Consider the following 18,627-nt stretch of genomic DNA (forward strand, 5'->3'; position numbering starts at 1 on the left):
CCCAGGCAGGCAACCCAATCCAATCAGACCGCGGTCCATTGAACCCACTTGCCAATTTTAATTGACCTCATTGATATCGACTTCATCTGCATGTGGCGGGTGGGTCTCGTTGCAATGTTGAATCTCGAGGAGACGGAAGCATGGACGATTGTTTCGTAGAATATCGAGTAGCTGTAATTCAATGTATTTACTTCAAAATCGATGAAATGGTTTACATAACGAAATAACAAAATGAGACATGGGAAATTTCTGTACCATTCACACTGTTCCTCGAATCTAGAGAGACGCACTCTGCCCGGGAAGTAGTGTCACTTGACGTGTCAGAATTCAATGACCGACATACGCAATAACATTGGTGAAGAGCCATAGATTCTACTCATCCACCGACAGACCGACCGACCGGACCGGTCTGGCTCTCATGTGTCAAACTCACACGACTTCACCGTGAATTATTAATCCCAATCCCTGTGTGAGGATTGCGGTGATGCACCGAGAAAAACTCATCAATTTTGCTGGATCCCGATGACTGAGTCTCATAATGCAATTAGCTAAATCCATACACATATATTGGATTCCCCACCCGTCAGCGGATGGGACTGGATTGCGTAAGCTTATCCAAGTACCTTGTTTCAATGTGTGCACATTGGAGAGCAAAAGTGGGTTCACCTGGGCGCAGGCGGGCGGCACAGATTGCAATAAAATTGATATCCAATTCAATTATGATTATGCTTTCCGCGATGGCCATCCGGGCTTCCCGGGTGGGAGTCTATCGATTCGAAAGACCACAATTTTAGTGCGGTGGTGATTACCGTCGCACACACTATACCCTGCTACTGTGATGAGGTGCGACTGTGATGATGAAGTGGAACTAGGCCAGTCGAGAAGCTTTGGATAAATAATTGTCACTGAACGGTTATAATCCTTGAATAGGGGTGGTGGAATATGTAGTTGAGTATCATCATGGTTTTAATGCAGATAGGTTATGACTATGAGCACTAGGGATTGATATTCATCGCAAACGATCTATTTATATAAATGGGATGCACTGAAATTGATTGCTGCGCAGAGCGGGACTGGTGGGAATTGGCTTCTGCACTTGAGAATTGTTTGCGGCGTCGGAATCAGGATCGTTTTAATATGTCTAGACTGTACTTTTAAGGAGTAAAGCCAAAACAAATTCAAATTAATACGAAATTGTATTGATAATGTAACACATGAAACTGCTTAAAATATTCGTGACGGAGTAAAAAATCTCCAGTTTCACATAGAAAGCAAGATTATTTTTTTTCAACGAATCGATGACGCAATGGGTAGAAGTGTGATGATCGATGGAGATGAGTTCGGGGAGGTGGATGAATTTGTGTCCCTCGGACATCGGATAGCAACTGCAGCAGAGAATTATTGAGACGCATTATTGCCGAAAATCGCCCTTACTACGGACTTGACCGCAAGACCTTGAGGTCTGGTAAACTTCGCCTCCGTACTCAAGCTGGGTTTAGACAGGGCAAGTCAATTGATCAAGTCAGTTGAATTCAACTGACTTGAACGCGAATCGAACGTGTAAACCATACCATTTAACTGACTTGATCAACTCACTTGAATTGAAAAAAGTTGAACCAGGCTCAACTTTGCAAGCTAATTGAATTCAAGTGAGTTGATCATTTGACTTCCCTAGTCTAAACCCAGCTTAAGTGTATCATGTTCAAAACGCTGATTGCTCTCCACGGGAACGAGACGTGCACAATGCTATTGAAGTACCTGGAATATCTCGAACGATGTGTGCTTAGGAACGGCGATTGGATTAGAAGAATTAACCGCGAGCTAACGCTACTATATGGCGAGCACAGTATCCAGAAAATCACTGAAGCTGAAAGGGTTCAATGAGCTGGACACGTTGTAAGGATGCCGAACAACAATCTCACAAAAATTAATTTTGCCTCGAATGCAGCCATTGCAGAGGAGCACAGTGACCCAAGTAACAATTCAAGCTTAATTGTAAGAACAAAAGTTGATTATTGGTTGATTTAAGGTGTACGAAGCTGATTAACACCAGGCTGAATATACAGTTGATTAGTAGTGCATGCAATTGTATTCCCATAATTCAACCTCAGTAAGTTAGCTGATATAAAGACTGAACAAGACTTATTTATTTCTAACACCCCAATGGGTCTGGGTTCAATCCCAGCCGAGGTCGGTGGGATTTTTCTCAGGCATAAAAATCTCTGGTCACGTCTTCCTTCGGAAGGGAAGTAAAGCCGTTGGTCCCGGCCCATGTGTGTTGAATGGGTGCGATATCCTACGCAGGTGTGACATTCTTAAATGTCGTCAGTGTCACTTGTTGCATTTCCGACATTTAAGTTTTTCTAAATTCACTGCCTACCTTTCTAGTCCCAAGCAGCACCAGCAGTAGAGGCAAGGAAGAGGAGCTTTTAAGAATAGCTCCACCTTGAAGTGGACTGCGACGACGTCGGAAGTATTAACATTATTAGTATTCCTGTGTTTTGTCTGTTCACCTCTTTATATTGCACTTAATTTTCATACCGCAAAAATAAAATTCAATTATAGCACTAGAACAGCATCGAAATACATCGCGCACTTCTGTCCACATTGTGTTTACTGCACTTGAAATGAGAGGAATGGTTTACTGTCACAATTTATTGTTTACAATTCTGCATTGCAGTATAATACTCTTCCGGTTGCTATTTTTCAACTTAATTTTGACGTGCTTCAAGTTAATGATCATACCTTCTGCCACAAATATGCTTATGTGGTCGACTGGGTATAGTTGACGCCTGTGCATCAGCGACTGCCGGTTCGAATTCCGAAATGTAAAGGTAACTTTTAGACATATAATAACAATATAAATATGTAATTCCAATCAGTCAGCAACATTCTAAAGCAGTCTCATAAAAAATATAACATATGAAGCGGTCTTCCATTACATTTTTTTTTAATAAAAAAATGAAGGCTGAACAGTGGTTGGAAAAGACTGTTGGTTAATGCCTTGAAAAGCTTATAATTTAGATTGCTGTTAAGCTTTGGGCTGATTAAAATCACCAGATTTAGATGTTTAAAAGCTGAACAAAGGTTAAAGTGGTCTATGTACAGCAATTATTCAGTCTAAGGCTGACTTAAAATCGTTGAAAGAAAACTTGTTAAGCATCAATTTGTTACCTGGGGAACTAGGCGATTTGAACAAGTGGAGCTACGTCTATGATGTGTGGGATGCTCAAGAAACTGGAGACTAGCGGCCGCGAACCGAACCAAGAGTAGCGAAACTTTGTACGTCAGTCTCCCTGAAGAACGTTGGACCAGGAAGGTAAAGTAAAACATTCAGTATCAAGATTAATGGTTACGATTTATGATCCCGATTCAAAATTCCAAATCATAATTCTATATTCAAGATCAAGATCAAGATGTAAAAGATCAAGATTCAAGATCAAGATTCAAGATCAAGATTCAAGATCAAGATTCATGATCGAGATTCAAGATCAAGATTGAAGATCAAGATTCAATTTCAAGATCAAGATTTTTGATCATGATTCAAGATCATGATTTCAAGATCAAGAATCAAAATTTTAAATCAAGCTTCTAGATCCTAATTCAAGGTCCTGATTCAAGATCATGATTCAAGATCATGATTCAAGATCATGATTCAAGATCATGATTCAAGATCATGATTTAAGACCATAATTCAAGATCATGATTCAAAAATATGATTCAAAAACAAGATTGAAGAATCAAGATGAAGATTCAAGGTCAATGTTCAAACTCAAGATCACGATTTAAGATCAAGATTACAGATCAATATTGAAGATCAAGATTCAAGATCCAAATTCAAGTTCAAGATTAAGTGATTCAAGATCAAGATTCGAGGTCAAGATTCAAGATCAAGATTCAAGATCAAGATTCAAAAGCAAGACTCAAAATCAAGATACAAAATCAAGATTCATGATCAGAATCAAGATTCAAAATCATGATTCAATATTATAATTTAAGAGCATGATTAAAGATCATGACTCTAGATCATGATTCAAGATCGAGATTCATGATCAAGATTCATGATCAAGATTCACGATCAAGATTCAAGATGATGATTCAAGATCATGATTCAAGATCATGATTCAAGATCATGATTCAAGAACATGATTCAAGATCATAATTCAAGATCATGATTCAAGGTCAAGATTGAAGAATCAAGATCAAGATTTAAGATCCAGATTGAAGATCCTGATTCAAGATCCTGATTCAAGATCCTGATTCAAGATCCTGATTCAAGATCCTGATTCAAGATCCTGATTCAAGATCCTGATTCAAGATCCTGATTAAAGATCCTGATTCAAGATGATGATCATGATTCAAGATCATAATTCAAGATCATGATTCAAGATAAAGATTGAAGAATCAAGATCATGATTCAAGATCATGATTGAAGATCATGATTCAAGATCATGATTCAAGATCATGATTCAAGATCATGATTCAAGAACATGATTCAAGATCATGATTCAAGATCATGATTCAAAATAATGATTTAAGATCATAATTCAAGATCATGATTCAAGATCAAGATTGAAGAATCAAGATCAAGATTCAAGATCAAGATTCAAGATCCTGATTCAAGATCCTGATTAAAGATCCTGATTAAAGATCCTGATTCAAGATCCTGATTCAAGATCCTGATTCAAGATCCTGATTCAAGATCATGATTCAAGAGCAAGATTGAAGAATCAAGATCAAGATTCAAGATCAAGATTGAAGATCCTGATTCAAGATCCTGATTCAAGATTCTTATTCAAGATCCTGATTCAAGATCCTGATTCAAGATCCTGATTCAAGATCCTGATTCAAGATCCTGATTCAAGATCCTGATTCAAGATCCTGATTCAAGATGATGATCATGATTCAAGATCATGATTCAAGATTCAAGATCAAGATTCAAGATCAAGATTCAAGATCAAGATTCAAGATCAAGATTCAAGATCAAGATTCAAGATCAAGATTCAAGATCAAGATTCAAGATCAAGATTCAAGATCAAGATTCAAGATCAAGATTCAAGATCAAGATTCAAGATCAAGATTCAAGATCAAGATTCAAGATCAAGATTCAAGATCAAGATTCAAGATCAAGATTCAAGATCAAGATTCAAGATCAAGATTCAAGATCAAGATTCAAGATCAAGATTCAAGATCAAGATTCAAGATCAAGATTCAAGATCAAGATTCAAAATCAAGATTCAAGATTCAAGATCAAGATTCAAGATCAAGATTCAAGATTCAAGATTTCAAGATCAAGATTCAAGATTCAAGATTAAGGTTCAGCAACCGAGGCAACTACTGCGGTCGGTAAATACCAATTGTAACACCAGTATCCATTTCCTGAAGTTTTCAACAAATTTTCGAGAACTTTAGCAAAGTTTTGAGGGCTTCAGGAAATAAGCGGAACAATAAGATAATATGGGAGTAGTTTAGCAAAGTTACATAAACTTCATAGGAATTTCGAAAACTTTAAAAAATGCAAATCTTCAGCAAAGATCAGAGGAATTCAAGATAGTTCCATTAGTTTCAGACAACTGCAAAAACTTTATGAACTTCTGAGACCTTCAGGGTAGTTCAAACAACTCCTGAGAAGTTAAGAGAAATTATGGTTAAATTATATTAACTTTAGAGAAGACAAGAGAACTTTAGTGACGATCACACAGATGAAGACTAACTAATTTATTTTTTTCTTGTTTCAAAATCATCCTCGGTGGACAAAGCCGAGTCTTATCGCTATCAACAAGGCATAAAAAGTAACAAGGACTAAGAAACGTTCCTTTGATTACTGAAAAATGCTGTTCCCCTGGTTTGAAGTATTCAGGACTAGGAATCGGTGGTAGATCTTACATCCCGTAACGTACCACGAAAAGGTGATCTACCCACGTTACGGGGAGTCTTGTCCTTAGTCAATGCTTTGCTCAAGCTTGCCTTCATTGAGTTTTAAATAAACGTCTGCAGTTAATTTCTGATTGTTTTATGTGACCATTGATTGCTCACAACAATATGAAGCTTGTGATAGGAAAAACGCAATTAATACGACAGAACTATGACTCAGTCTCATGTAAAAGTCTGAACGGATAAACCGAACCCGAGAGTTCTACAGCCTCTGCAACGCCTTGCTTATAAAATCCCACCCTGCGCGCACTTGCACCGGAAAAATTACCACCCACAACGAACCGAACGTGACACCCGTCCATCAGCACCAGCTCCGGGGCGTATCCATCCATGCCGCTGACGGTGAAATCCGAGTCGGCTTAAAATCTTTCAACGCATAAAACCGCATTTTTCGCCTTTTTCCACTCCGACTCATCATCATCATCCTCATCATCATCTCGGTTCGAGCGCCACTTGTTCGCCGCATAAAATTACACCCATCACCAGACATAACCATATCAAATGTGTAGCAACAGCAACAGCTTGTTGTTCGCCAATCGGACGGACGACGTTCGTTGATGAAATCCATCAGCAGCGCATCATCGGACAGAGCTTGTTTGTTTTGCCTCTTCTTTACTAGATCGTCGTCGGTCGTCGGTCGTCGGTCTTTGGCAAAGATTCGATGAAAAACTATCCTGGCCTGCCATCAGCATCCCGTTCTGCCAACAGCTACGGTTGTCGGTCGTTTTTGGTCTTATTGGATGTTTGCTAGATTGGCCTCCTGTTTGGAAAACGGATTGAAAGTGAAATGCAGTCGGTGGAATCTGTAGCACCACCAGAATGGGAGCATCAAACGCCGTCACATCACCACGGACACGGACGGGTGGCTCATCACCGGGACATTGCTGCATTGAATGTTATTTGCAAATAGAAGAGAGAATGAATTGCAAACGGTGTCTGAAAATGGGAATGTTTGCAAAATTTTGCACAGACTATTGAATAAAATAGTTGTATTAGCAACACTCATCACCTACATTGATTCTTATAGACTGCGTTCTTGCTAAACACTAGGGATAATTTTAGTAGTTCAAATGTGTGAGGTTAACAAATTGTTACAAATTCAAAATGTTTACATATTTTGCTTTATGCATACAACGATCAGTAAAATGTGTATTAAACATTCAAGCAGTGTTTACATATAATTGTTGTAATATTTTCAAGTTTCAAAAAGTTTTTAATTACTCCTATACTGGTAACAATGCAACCCGCAAAACTTTCCATGTCATCTCAAACTTTCCCCGCCGAGAGAGCCTTTTGGTAAACATTGCCACACAGTGCAAATTCTCGATAATGCAGAACCAACAGCATCAGCATCGGGCAACAAGAGGACGCTTCGAGAGAGCTCATGTTTCCATTTGCATTCCATGGGAATGCCAGAGATGCAAAACACTTGTTCAAGCTGTTCTCGTCGCCTGCCTCCTTGCCTTTTTGAAGAGTTTTCCGTGCCACACGCTTCATCACTTGTGTCCAAACTCCGGCAAGTGAGCATCTCCAGTTTCATCATGCATTTCGCCCTTAATCCGCCTATCAAACATTTTAATTCCTCCTCTCGGCAGCCGACGATGATTGGCTCGTTTTAAAAGTGTTTACTCAGAAATGGCCCGAGATATTGAACCAAGAAGAAGTGCTCGTGGCCGTGTTTGGGTTCTCTTGAATGAAAAACCATCCCGTCTGATTCCATCTTGTAGCAGCAGCAGCAGCTCGTTATTGACAAGCAATCCAACGAACAGGCAAAAAATAAACTAAAACTTCTTTCCGACCTGCCCCCGACGCCCAAACATCTTAATCATAAACTAAATAAATGTCTTGTATAAATCGATTATGACGGAGCAGCTTGCCTCCGAAAACCCGTCGAGAAGCACGTTTGCCGTCAATTCTAACGAGCACCCGTCGTCGTTCGTTGTCGTTCGTCGTGAGAGCAAAAAACAGCTAACGAACCCCACCACCGCCATCAGCCATCAGCGGAATGAAATATGAACCTTAAAACAACAAACTTTCTCCACTCACTTGTCAAATATTCGATCTCAATCTGTGACACCCCTCCCGGCCACCAGACGATTCGTCTTTCTCGCTAAACGAGAATATTGTTACCAACAAGTTCGATTGTTATTGTTATTTTAAGCATTGGGACAAAGTCGTGCCCGGTTTTTCTTGCACGCGTGAAAAAATAATCATCTCGGTGCAGTTTCCCTCGCCTGACACTTTTACCTCTATAATCTCTTCCCGAAAAGCAGCAAGAGGACACGACGCGGAAAATCGTTACGAAAATAAACACTCACGTTTGGCGTGTAAACCCATACGATTTGATCCGTGTTCTTGGAGGTAGGGCCAAGGAGTGAGATTGTATTTATTATGAGTGTGACAACTTTGTCAGTGATTGGAAGAAAATTGCATTGCACTCACGAGTGTGTGTGTGTGTGTGTGCACGTGACCTTTTGAGGGGATTTGATTTTGCTCTGATTTACGTTTTAATAAATATCTTGTTTTAACCCTTTACTGCCATTTTTTCTATTCAGCATGCTTTCTTTCGAAAGGTCTCCATAGCAGAATGAAAAAATAAATATGAAGATTATTTTAATCTAGGTAAATTTAAGCTTACCGAGAGCAGTTTTTGAAAAAAATGCTATTTTTTAAAATTTTCTCACGAACGATGCACTACCCTAGTAACACAAATTTATATAATTATGTTGGGTAAACTGCTTTACATCCAAAACCAGTCATATAAAGGATATCTTAACTGTTGTAGAACATGTTTGTTGCTCGGGTTATATTAAGTAAACTAGAACTCATGAGAAAATTCTTACCCAAATTGCGGAATAATCGATGATTTAGTTAAAAATTTATTCCGGTAGAGTTTTCTTTTGAAATTTTGAACCATTTTTCTTTCAATTTGTCTGAAAATTACAGCACACAATTTTTTACCATAACTTTTTAGATTGATTTTTTTTTTATCATAGTCACTTTAACGCTCTTGGGTCATTCGTGACTTGTCTATTATTGAGCTTTGAACAGGTGAACTTTCTCTTTGATTTGTTTTCCGTCAATCTTGTTTTCCGTGCTGAGCATTTTGGGGGAGAGGTAGCTCATCGATTCTTCCGGTTCGCCTCCTAGCATCGTGCTATAAGGTACCAGGCGATAACCAGGGTAGTTGATCGATAGCTCGATGACGTCATTTCGTTGACGTCTGCAATGGGAAATTCTCATAGCAGGCGTTGACGATGGGACGTTGTCGAGTTGTTGAATATCAACTATCGTGGTAACTCACCGATTACCTGTCGATCTGCCAAATTTGGAAAGACGTCTGCATTGAATTGTCTCATATAATAATATTCCGCCCACTATATCACAAGAAATTGCGAATAGCTGAGTGGAATGGAGATAAGTTAAGCATTGGGTACAGGACCAAGTCTCCCCTGGGTGGTGCCAAAAGATGAGCGCAATAGAATCATCAAGTTGCCATAAGGCACGGAATGAGACTATTGCATGGCTGGGTAGTCAAAGTCTTCCATTCGTTAGTCATTTCAGGTGGAGTAGAACAGTTTTAGGTGGGCGTTGGCCAGATTTGGATTTTTCAGATGTAATCCTGGATAGGACCCTGTCATTGAACGTCGCGTGAAAGTGGAACTTAATGAAGGCCTAAGTACTTTTTCGTAGTTTTTAGTTTTCGCATTTGAAAGATCGTCGGTTACAGTGGCCTGCTTACTGAGCAGAAAAACGCGGTTCCAGGTCCTTACATGTCAAAGAGATTTATGGTAATATCGCTTGTGTATCGTGTATTTTGCGAAACTCGTTGTTGTCGTTGGTTCCGGGTTTGAATGGATACAAAAATTTGAGCAATGGTATTATGTGATATGAGAGGCTCGGTGGCCTTAGAGCAACCATTTTTGCTTGCTGAGCAGAACATCATGAGTCTAATCTCAGGCCCATCCACATTCAAGATTCGTCAATCGTTTTATTTGTTAATATGACTACATGGTAATAACAGCAACTCGGTGATTAAAAAGGTGCTCGTCTGCCTAGTGGCAAACGTTTTTGCTTACTGAGCAGAAGACCGTGGGTTTAGTCCCAAGCTCCTTCGCGTTATATGATCGTTAGGACATCAATTCAGCTTATCGTTTACCAAAACGAACCCTGCTGCAAACCCAACCCTCTTATCCAACATCCCAGTGATGCCTCGTGGAAGTGCAGAGGTGTTCTCAGCTTCCATCAAAGCGAGTGTCATGTCAACACAATCCTTCCCATTCCTTTCTTGACCTGTGTTCGGGCGCGGCCGGCGCTGGTATTGCCTAATTTAAGATCACCAGTTTTTACACATTGAGGATGATTGCTAGTCCCAAGCATCGTCTATTGGTTCTCTGTGTAATTACAGCTGATCTGGCAGTAACAGAGTAGCAACCGTGGGCGGTCAATCAAGCTCAAGCTCAATCTCAATCTTGTTTTCCGTGCTGAGCACCAATGCTACCGACGCCAGGGAGGCAGCTCCCATACCTGGACCCTACATATCGACCCATCAGCTCATGAACCGGGGACCAACGGCTTTACTTCCCATCCGAAGGAAGGCGTGATCAGAGATGTTATGCCTCAGAACATCCCGGTGGCACCGACTGGGATTGAACCCATTCTCCACTCACAAGCGACGAACTAATCATCCTTGTGACTGAGGTGATCATAATCTTGCGCACAACCAAGACACCAGGACCTAACCAGCTTCGTGCAGCTATGTCCCTCGTGCAGAAGTATGGACCGTGAAGCCATCAAAATAGTCAACTGGAACGCTTGCTCACTCAAGAGCAAAATCATAGAGCTCGTTGATTTCTTCAATGAACATAGCATTGACATCGCCGTCTTCACCGAAACACACCTGAAGCCGGAGATAAATATTCACCTCCCCGATTTTCGGCTCGTAAGGCTAGACCGGACCAGCTCCTGCGGAGGAGGAGTGGCTATTGCATTAAGGAGGAATATTGGCTGTCGACTGCTACCGAATTTCCAGCTGAAGATGATCGAAGCGGTGGGTGTGGAAGTCTCCACTCCTTTCGGTCCTATAACCATTATTGCGGCCTACTGTCCCAAACAAGTCACCATCAGGGACGGGTCGGCAGCAGACCTGCGGAGAGACATCATCAGACTAACTCGACGCCGTGAGTAGTACATCATCGTGGGCGACCTGAACGCCAAACACCAGGCTTAGGGCAACTGTCGACGCAACCAAAACGGTACAACCATGAACGACGACCTGCAAAAAGGTTCACTACACTAGGGTTACCATAACAAAAACTTTAAGAGGAGGACATTTCATTTGAGGTTTGTAGATAAAGGAGGACAATCTTTCCTTTTCTTAACATTAAAGGAGGACAATGAGTTTTTATCAAACGTTTTAATAATGCGCTATCACAAAATTCATGATTTTCAAAGGTTCAATTGAGATTGCTTATAACTTCTAGTCGTTATAAATTCAATTCATCTTCTCGTTATAGTTCTGACAAATGCATCAAACTAGCTTTCATAATTTATTTTTGTTACTAGAAAATGATCCTTAACTAGATCATTTTTTAGTATCAAAAATAAATTATGAAGGCTAGTTTGATGCATTTTGCATGAAAACTACAGCTTTACAGTCTTTAAACCATCCCAACTTTTATCATGTACCAAAATCAGGATTCATGTCATCGCTGATTGAAACCAACATGAAAAAGGAACATCTAAGCAACCTGTAAATTTTACCATTGATTCAGCATAGGACTCTTAACCAATACCTTAAATTCCATAGAACCAGAACGTCAAAATCGAACATATGTTGGATTCAATCTAAGGCTGTGTTCCATTTCAAGACCAACAATTGAAATGGTCTTGACTCCATTTTGTAAACAAACCTAAACCACAATCGGGTAGAGGAGAATTTTCCCAATCTGTTCATTATGATGGTTTGCCTTAGCGAACTTCGGTTTGCGAGAAAATGGCCTTACAAAGTTTGTTTACAAAATGGAGTTAAGGCCATTCCAATGGTTGGTCTTGATTTGGTGAATTAAAATAAAATGATTCATTTTAGCGATGGGAAATTTTCAAATAACCCTGGTACTGCATCAAACTGATTTCTGACAGACAAGCAATTCATTTTGACACACACCTTCTCGAAAATCGGCCAATCAACATGAGAGGGATTTTCGAACATTTTAATATATTTTCGAAATTTCAACACTAGATGAAAATTCCCCAATTGGAATACAGTCTAAGGCTCTAACATCTCTATCAGGTAGAGAAAAAAATTCCCCTATTTGATGGTAGACTTAGTATGCGTGGTCGAGCTATCAGTTACGCCAAATCGACAATCGAATGCATTGTTTACAAAAGCTGATACGTCCCTTCGAAAACGTAATCGAGATTTGTTGGATTTTCACTTAAATTTTTACACTTCGAAAATAAATTAAAGGGTGAACACGAAACTATTGCTACACATTCAACAGGGCATAACTTTTTTACCATTGGGTAAAAATCAACCAAATTTTGCACACTTTCTCATTGATGTGTATTGTGTACATGCTGTCAAACTCGAAGTCGTGTTTTTCGATTCAACGAAAATGGAGGTGAACCAACGCGAGTTGAGAGAACAAATTCTTTCCAAACACCTGGAATTTCCTGACCTGTCGCACCGGCAGTTGGGAAAAATGTTGAACATTCACCATTCAACCGTCTCCAGAGTGTTGAAGCGGTTCCAGGAGCGGTTGACGTTGGACCACGGCAAAGGAGCTGGAAGAAAACCGGGACCGGAGAACAAAAAGACGGAGGTAAAGGTGAAGCGGGTGATTAAAGCAAATCCTAACGTCTCAAGCCTTGATTTGGCTAAAAAGATCGGCATGTCGCAGAGCTACGTCCAGAATGCAAAGAAGAGAGCTGGACTACATACATACAAGGTACAGAACTTCCCAAACCGCGATGAGCGGCAACAATCGACGGCTAAAACTCGGGCACGGAAGCTCTACGAGAAGATACTGACAAAATATGGCTGCTGTGTGATGGACGACGAAACGTATATAAAAGCCAATTTTAAGCAAATTCCGGGGTTGGAGTTTTTCACCGGCAAGAGCAAGTTCGATGTGGACGACAAATTTAAGAAGAAGAAAATGTCGAAGTTCGCCTCCAAATATCTCATTTGGCAGGCCATCTGCTCTTGCGGACTGAGGAGTGAGCCTTTCGTGACAAAGGGCACAGTAAATGGCGAGATCTACAAATCTGAGTGCCTCGAGGAGCGCCTTTTGCCGTTCTTGCAGCAGCACGACGAAGCTCCGCTATTTTGGCCAGATTTGGCATCATGCCACTATTCTAAAAGTGTCGTGGAGTGGTATGAGGCCAATTCTGTCCATTTTGTTCCAAAGGACATGAATCCGCCAAACTGTCCGGAGCTGCGCCCGGTGGAGCAGTACTGGTCAATAATGAAGCGGAAACTTCGGAAGAGCAAGAAGACAGTCAAAGACGAGAAGGACATGTTAAGAAAATGGAAAAAAAAAAACTTAGAAACTGGTACCGGATGACACTGTAAAGACTTTGATGGAGGGCATCAAGCGAAAATGCGTTCAATTTTACACTCAAAGCTTCATCGATTAACTTTTCTTTTGATTTTTGAAGTAAATATATGTATAAAACTACCCTAAAATTTTGGTTTGATTCTAAACATTATAAGAAAATTGGCATGACATTTTCGGTGTCGCAATAATTTCGTGTTCGCCCTTTATAATGTTAGAAAATCTCTCTGATATTGATCATCTGAATTTCAAGGAATTGTTTGTCAAAATTGATCCCTGGTCTGTCAGAAATAAGTCTGGTAGAATAGCAGGTTTATTTTAAAATTTTCCAAATGAAAATTCACCAAATGAACTACAGCCTAAATGTCGGAGGGTTGACAGCTGTAGTATATTCCTGATCCCATTATCGAATAGCATTTGCTATACAAGATGAGGTTGCGACATGTTCTGCAAACAACACTCTTTGAAAACAATTTTATGAATATGTTACTGGAAAAAAATGCAATAGGAGGCCATTTTCGAGCAAAAGGAGGATGTAGACAAACTGTTGAAAAAGGAGGACATGTCCTCCTTTAGGATACCATATGGTAACCCTACACTACACCATAATAGCGCCGGAGTCTTCCACCCGCTTTAGCTGGTCTTCGTCAGCAACATGCGAGACAACATCTCGCAACCTGTGACTCACCAGGAGCTAAGTTCGGACCACTATCCGGTGGTGGTTGATGTGGGTTCATCTGTCAACCGATTCCAAGCTTCCCGACACAACTACCATCGTGTCAGCTGGGGTCAGTTCCAACCCTGTGTCGACTCCAATGTTGACTACGGTGTCATTCCGGAGGCGCCCGACACATTGACCGGTGTCTGCGTTCCATCGAGGAGGCGATATCCCGGGCCAGGGAACAACACGTGCCAGTATCCAGACAGGTGAGCAATACTCTGAACCTTGACAGATATACCAAAGACCTTATAAGACTCCGTAACATCATCCGAAGGCAGTACCAACGCTCTGGTCTGCCTATCCTTAAGACCCAATGTAATCGCCTAACAAAAATCATCCAAGCCTGGATATCAGGACTTTGCTAACAGGATCCGCTCTCTCCCAGATTGGGCAAAGCCCTTCTGGAAACTAACGAAAATCCTTTAAAAAAAAAGCCAAGACCCATTCCACCACTGACCCCTTGGACCGTCCCGGCGACCCAGTGATTCATCTGATAACTCCTGAAGAGAAGGCTGCAGCGATAGGTCAACACTTCGTCAGCTCCCATAATCTCGGACAAAACATCGTCTGCCCTTACGAAGCTGAGGTTGCTGTAAACGCAACCAACCTCCATCAGATTCCCAATATTTTTCCGCAGAATCCGAGATTACGGCTGACGAACTGTTGGCCTATATCAAATCATGAAGGCCCCAGGTTTCGACAACATCCTCAAACACTTGAGTTCCAGATTCTACAACCATCTGGCACTGATCTTTAATCTGTACCTCCAACTTGGCTACTTCCCCTCGTCCTGGAAGTCAGCTAAAGTTATACCCATCCGGAAACCTGGAAAGGATCCGTCCTCTCCTTCAAGTTATCGACCAATCAGCCTTCTCTCAGGGTTATCAAAACTGTTCGAAAGAGCAGTCTACCACCGGCTCCTAACATCTGCCGAAAAAAACAACTTGTTACTGAAGGAACAGTTTCGTTGTTCGACCGTCCACCAGCTGACTCGAGTAACAAACATTCTCAGACGGAACAAGTCTGTTTCGGAAACATCTGCCATGGCGTTGTTGGACGGTGAAAATGCGTTTGACAATGTCTAGCATGATGGCTTGGTGTTCAAATTACAGCACTACGGTCTTCCAATCTTCCTAGTGAAGATAATTAACAACTATCTATCGAACAGGACGTTCCGAGTCTCTCTGAATGGCATCACATCGGATGCTTTCAACAACATCGGTGCTGGGGTTCCACAAGGAAGCATCCTTGGCCCCATTCTATTCAACCTGTTCACCTCCGATATGCCGGCTCTCCCTGATGGTGGATCGTTGTCTCTGTTCGCAGATGACAAATCCATCGTCTACAAGGGTAGAGTCATCGGAGCTCTGACTGCCAATCTTCAGAGAGGCCTGGACGTCCTGTCTGAATATTTCAACAGCTGGTAGATCCGTATCAACGCGGCAAAGATCCAGGTCATCATCTTTCCACACTCTAAATCTCCCAGACTTGTTCCGTCGGTGAATAATAAGATCTGCCTGAACGGCACAGTGGTGGAATGGTCGAAAGAGGTAGTTTACCTCGGCTTAACACTAGACAGCGAGCTGATTTTCATGCTCCCTGAAACAACAAAACTAAAACCAAGTGTAACATCTTGATAAGATCACTGTATCCGCTCATCAACAGGAGGTCTACTCTATCCCTCAAAAATAAGCTTGCTGTCTACAAACAAATCATCCTTCCCGTAATAGAATACGGGATGCCAATCTGGGAGAGTTGCGCAAAAAGCTACCATCTCAATCAGAATAAGATCCTTAGGATGGTCCTTAACAGTCCCCCGCGGACAAGAAATTCTGAGATCCACCTCCTGGCTGGAATTCAGACATTAGAAAAACGGAGAGTATTCATTCTGGAAAGGTTCAGAGACACCTGTCTGATGATGTTCTACGATATGTGTCAATTTTCAAGTTTCCACGGTTTGAAGCACTTCAAAAGTTTGCATTTTTCATGAGTTTTATATAAATATATTAATATTGAGAATATACTTTTTCAAATATATCAGATTTTAACATTTAATTTTTAATTTTTTTTTCTACCGTCGTGTCTTAGATACAAACTCTTACTTTTTTCAAACGCCGCCATTTTGGTAACTTTTTAAATTTCGAAAAATTCTATGTTAGATTTAAGATTTTTTGAGATCTCAACTGAGGATGTACCAACTGATAGTGAAGTATAACGAATTAGTGCCGCTTCCTGTAATCCCGACGTCACTCTTTAGACCTCTGGAGATGACTTTCAAAGTCTCTGAGTTTACCACCTAAAGATTCAAACCATTTGGATATTCAATGAGAACGCATGGGAATCATATAAAAAGAATGCCATGGATACTATTTGTTCCACTACTTGAACACCCATCATAGTCAAACAAATCTATATTTACCTTTCTCTGTTGAGTAGATGAGTAATTAATGATATGTTGACCTTTTACTACTAAACAAAGGTTTCTTGTGTCAGTCTTTCGTTAAAGTGCTTGAAAAGTGCTTATTTTCGCTAATCAAAATTAAATTAACACATACATAGTTCAATGTGTCGAACACACATGGCGAAAAAAAAGGTGACAACATCATCGCCTGAGATAGAAAAAAAAACGGAAACATGAACATAAACAATTTATTTCCACTTGAACAACGACTCTGTTATTACGCTTCGCTGGTTGTATGGTGTTTGAAATTGGATGATTTTTTTTTTGTCGTTCCTCTCCTCCTTAGTACACATTGTTTTTAGAGTATTTGATTAGAGAGTACGCTCCAGTGATCCGGAGATCGGTGGGTCATGGCTGATGAATGCGGCTGACGCATGATAATTGATAATAACATGGAAGTTGAGAGCGCCGGTTGGCGAGAGATAACTGCTGTTTGTGTCCCGCCATTCTACAGATGATTGATGTTCTGTTGTAATTTAATTTAAATCTCCCAGCTGGCCTGGAGTCTGCGATCTTGTTGATTCTAGGAATTGTGATGATAGATTCAATTTTCATCTATGACCATCACTAATTCGATCTCATTTCCTATCGGTATCGGTATCGGATAATGATACCTGAGGGATCTCATCATCTCGTCGTCAGCTGAGAAAAGCCTCCAAAGCAAACATGTAAATTTCTCCTCCTCCTCCTCGTTTGTAGCAATATAGACCTTTCTACATGCGGGCATGCGTCCAATTAACCAATTCCGAACAATCTTGATAACATGTCGTACACGTGTGTGACTGCTGCTGCACTTGATTATGCATGCACGTTTTGCATCAATTGCAGCGTCGTCGTCGTCGTCGTCGTCGTCGTCACACGGTTTGCCATCTGATGCGTAACTGCGTGTTGACTCTGTGATAGAGGTAGATAAATAGAAGCGCACGGATCATAAGCCATATAATTGCCCCATGTATCGTTTGCCCGCTAACAAGGATCGGGAGCTTCAATTTCTTTTAATATGGCACTTAATTTTTCTCGGTTTACCCCTCTCCCTCTCGACTCGGTTGTTGGTGCAGCAGATGACGGCAGACAAAGATCTCATCTCGCGCCTGTGCGTGCGAGCGCGCAAAGATCACAAGAAGCACTGCAGCATAGGACCGACGAGCTAATAAAGCAAAAAAAAATAACAGATTCACCGCAAATCAGCCAAATGTCACGTGTTCAAAGCATAATAATTTTGTGCCCGAGTCTGCCGGTAGACTTGGAGCTGTGCCGCGAGGGGCGGATAAATATGTGTGAGCCGGGTTTTCGCTATCTGCTGATGCGATCGGTGCACGGTGGTAAAGTGCCTGGGTGGTGTAGCACCAGAGGAAGTCACAGGAAACGAGCATATCGTCGTCGCACGTCTCGCACACGTTATTTATTTATTTTTTATGAGATTAGACATAAATATGCCGCCGGGTGAGGTGAAAGATGGAACAATCATGTAAGCGAGAGTGAGATAGATGTGTGGATAGCACTTCGAACTTAATATAGGGAAAGATTAATTTTCTTTGGATGGCCAAAACCTGTGTTCAAATAATTGGCGAAAACCGGAGGAAATAATATTGTTGCTAATATTAATATTGCGAAATTCAATAGAAAGTGCTGCATATAGGATAATGATCGGATTTTCTTGATCGCTGGGAATGCTAACGAATATTTGTGCTTTACTCCAATGGACTTTTCACTGTTCTTAGGATTTATCTGTTATCCATTCGTCTTTTTGAAAACCTAGTTTAAATGTATTAGGGGAAATGACGGCTTCGGCATGACAGACTATTTTCGGCAACCCAAATTGAAACACTATTTTCACTGAATTTTCTTACGAAAACACTTCGCTGAATGCATACAAACGATTCTTTGTGCTTTCAGCTTCAATTTGACTATATACTACTTAAATTATCTTATCGACAAATGATCAAGCTAAA

General features: G+C 40.8%; 1 protein-coding gene across 2 annotated transcripts in view; it reads right to left on the reverse strand.

Moving 5' to 3' along the window:
- LOC135704987 (netrin receptor unc-5-like) overlaps positions 1–18,627 on the reverse strand; it is an 846,608-nt gene that overhangs the window by 238,592 nt on the left and 589,389 nt on the right. The window lies entirely within an intron of this gene.

Source organism: Ochlerotatus camptorhynchus, unplaced genomic scaffold, assembly GCF_037179485.1.
Source record: "Ochlerotatus camptorhynchus isolate MF236.1 unplaced genomic scaffold, CSIRO-AGI_Acam_v1.1 ptg000255l, whole genome shotgun sequence".
Classification (NCBI taxonomy): Eukaryota; Metazoa; Arthropoda; class Insecta; order Diptera; family Culicidae; genus Ochlerotatus; species Ochlerotatus camptorhynchus.